General features: G+C 39.8%; 1 long non-coding RNA gene across 1 annotated transcript; it reads right to left on the bottom strand.

Moving 5' to 3' along the window:
• Positions 1-1,575: 1,575 nt before the first annotated feature.
• On the bottom strand, positions 1,576-3,523 carry LOC135566167 (uncharacterized). The gene is made up of 2 exons (XR_010462003.1): positions 3,445-3,523; positions 1,576-1,895 (listed from the first exon to the last, which is right to left on the bottom strand). It is a non-coding gene; the product is annotated as an uncharacterized LOC135566167 (long non-coding RNA).
• Positions 3,524-3,573: the final 50 nt, after the last annotated feature.

The raw sequence follows: 3,573 nt of genomic DNA, 5'->3' as shown, positions 1-3,573 counted from the left end.
CCACTCCATTAACAGTCATAAAGCCTACCACACCATTAACACTCATAAAGCCTACCACTCCATTAACAGTCATAAAGCCTACCACTCCATTAACACTCATAAAGCCTACCACTCCATTAACACTCATAAAGCCTACCACTCCATTAACAGTCTGACCCTCTATATAGTCTTTGGTATAGATTGAGCTCTAACAATGGGTCGTGGAAAAGGTCTGTTGAAATGAATACTGTAGTGGTGTGAGAAAGGTAACACAAGCTTCCTCTCTGGTTCCATTCCCCAATACTAACTGGGTCATTATTGGATCGTGGTGGTAATGCTGTCCCTGGACTTTGGCACCATGAAAAGACTAATAATGCATTACAATACTATGCTGACATATGGGATGGTTTTAAGAAGGTCGTACCATGGATTGTTTAGATAATCTATTTTGTATTTTAGGACTACATTAGGTATAAAAAAATATATATTTAAAAATTATTTGAGAAAATATTGAATTTGGCCTTTACTACTATATCCCATAGAAACACACTGAATGACACCTTCATTAAAATACTAATGGTGAAAACTGATCAACACGTCATCAATATCTGATACATTTAGTATTTTATTAGGATCCCCAGCGGCTACTTTTCCTGGGGTCAAACAGGAAACACTAAAAATACATACAAGCTCTACATTTATCATTAAACAAAAGTTGTTTAGTAATATTAAATAATCCACCCAAACTAATGCTAAAAACTGATCATCACACCATCTTTATCTGATATACACAGAGTTTACAAAACATTAGGAACACCTTCCAAATATGGAGTTGCACCCCCCTTTGTCCTCAGAACATCCTCAAATCGTCGGGGCATAGACTGTCCAAGGTGTTGTGTGCGTTTCACAGGGAAGCTGATCCATGTTGACTCTAATGCTTCCTACAATTGTGTCAAGTTGGCTGGGGAGTGGATCTCTACTCTGAATAGCTCGTTCCATCTCCTCCCACAGATGCACAATTACAGTGAATTCAGTGAGCTGTTCTTGAACCATTCCTGGACAAGCCTTGTGGCATAATCCTGCTGAAGAAAACAACTTGCAGATGGATACATTGCTGCCATGAAGGGAGGCACCTGATTGGCAATGATGTTTAGATATCCTGTGGCATTCAAATGTTGCTCAACTTTTATCAAGTCCCCCAATGTGTGCCCCACACCCCAACCATCACACCACCAGCCTGCAATGCTGACACAAGTCATGGATGCAGGCAGTGTAAATATTTAAGTAAAAATTATTTAAATAACTACTTTAGTAGTATCTGTACTGGACTACTTATATTTGACAACTTATTTCACTACATTCCTAAAGAAAATAATGCACTTTTTACTCCCTGACACCCAAACGTACTTGTTAAATTTTTTTTTATGATTAGCAGGACAGAAAATGGTCCAATTCATGTACTTATCAAGAGAACATCCCTGGTCCTCCCTACTGCCTCTGATCTGGCAGACTCACTAAACACAAATGCTTCGTTTGTAAATGATGTCGGAGTGTTGGAGTCCGTAATATTAAAAAACAAGACAATTGTGTAAGGAATTTGAAATGATTCACACTTTTACTTTTGATTCTTAAGTATATTTACAACCAAATACTTTTAGACTTTTACTCAAGTAGTATTTTACTGAGTAACTCACTTTTACTTGTGTCATTTTCTATTAAGGTTTCATTACTTTCACTCAGTCTGACAGTTAGGTACTTTTTCCACCACTGGATGTATGTCCTTGTGGTTTCCTCCCCCAGTCCTCCCATCAGCATGAAACAGCAGGAACAGGGATTCATCAGACCAGGCAACAGTTTTACAATTTTCAGTATCCAGTGTTTTCATTCCTTAGCCCACCTGGGTTCACCTGGTCAGTCTGTCATGGAAAGAGCAGGTGTCCTTAATGTTTTTTTTTACAATAGAGTGTTCTACGCTTCATTTGATCCAATTCAATGTTGCCAATTATTTAATGACATGAGAATGAAGTGGAGTGTCTAATCTTAGCTGGTCTGAGAAAACTGATGAGGCTTCTCTCCTTTATGTGTACATTGGTGTCTTTTTAAATGGCCTGTAGAATCTCTTCTCACAGTCAGTGCTTTGATAAGGCTTCAGTCAAGTGTGTATCCGGTGGTGTCTTTACATTGCCCAATCGGGAGAAACTCTTACCGCATTAAGAGCAGGATTAAGGCTTCTCTCCTGTGTGTATCGTTCATGTCTTTTTTTTAAGTTGTCCAGTTTAGAGAAACTCTTTCCACAGTCAGAGCAGGAGTAGGGCTTCACTCCTGTATGTACACGTTCATGTCTTTTAAATTGTCAGTTGAGAGAAACTCTTTCCCACAGTCAGAGCAGTAATAAGGCTTCACTCCTGTATGTATACGTTCATGTGTTTAAGTCCCCCAGTTGAGAGAAGCTCTTTCCGCAATCAGAGCAGGTAAGGCTTCTCACCTGTGTGTGTTCTCTGGTGAAACTTTTGCTCAGTTGATGTTGTGAAGCATTTTACACAATCAGAGCAGGATTAAGGCTTCACTCCTGTATGTATACGTTCATGTCTTTTTAAGTTGTCCAGTTTAGAAAACTCTTTCCACAGTCAGAGCAGGAGTAGGGCTTCACTCCTGTATGTACACATGTTCATGTCTTTTTAAGTTGTCCAGTTGAGAGAAACTCTTTCCACAGTCAGAGCAGGAATAAGGCTTCACTCCTGTGTATCACGTTCATGTGTTTTAAGTGGCCCAGTTGAGAGAAACTCTTTCCACAGTCAGAGCAGTAATAAGGCTTCACTCCCTGTATGTATACGTTCATGTGTTTTTAAGTCCCCCCAGTTGAGAAAGCTCTTTCATAATCAGAGCAGGAGTAAAACTTCTCACACTGTGTGTGTTCTCTGAGTGAACTTTTTGCTCAGTTGATGTTTTGAAGCATTTTTCACAGTCAGAGCAGGAGTAAGGCTTCTCTCCTGTATGTACACGTTCATGTGTTTTTAAGTCGCCCAGTTGAGAGAAACTCTTTCCACAGTCAGAGCAGGAGTAAGGCTTTTCTCCTGTGTGATTTCTTTGGTGAACTTTTAGAGCAGTTGATCTTTTGAAGCATTTTCACAGTCAGAGCAGGAGTAAGGCTTCTCTCCTGTATGTATACGTTCATGTGTTTTTAAGTCGCCCAGTTGAGAAAACTTCGCCCTACAGTCAAAGCAGGAGTAAGGCTTCTCTCCTGTGTGTATACGTTCATGTCTTTTTTAAAGGTGCCCAGTTGAAGAAACTCGCCGGTGAAACAGAGGAATAAAGGCTTCTCTCCTCTGTGCACTCTCTGATGAACTGTCAGAGCCTTTGATGTTGTGAAATTCTTCCCACAGTCAGTACAGGAAAACAGATTCTCTCCTGTGTGTATTTTTACATGTAATTTTAGCTTTGATAGAATTGAAAAATTCTCCTCACAATGTGGACAATGATGAGACCTCTTAGCTCTGTGATCTTCCTGCTGTTGTTCTCTGGATGTCGATAATGTTTCAACATGGTCTCCTGTGTGAACAACATCAGAAGAACCAGTCAGTTGTGTGATATACA

This window comes from Oncorhynchus nerka, unplaced genomic scaffold (assembly GCF_034236695.1).
Source record: "Oncorhynchus nerka isolate Pitt River unplaced genomic scaffold, Oner_Uvic_2.0 unplaced_scaffold_6924, whole genome shotgun sequence".
Classification (NCBI taxonomy): Eukaryota; Metazoa; Chordata; class Actinopteri; order Salmoniformes; family Salmonidae; genus Oncorhynchus; species Oncorhynchus nerka.
The sequence above is the reverse complement of the archived record's forward strand: the minus strand, read 5'-3'. Positions and strand labels throughout refer to the sequence as shown.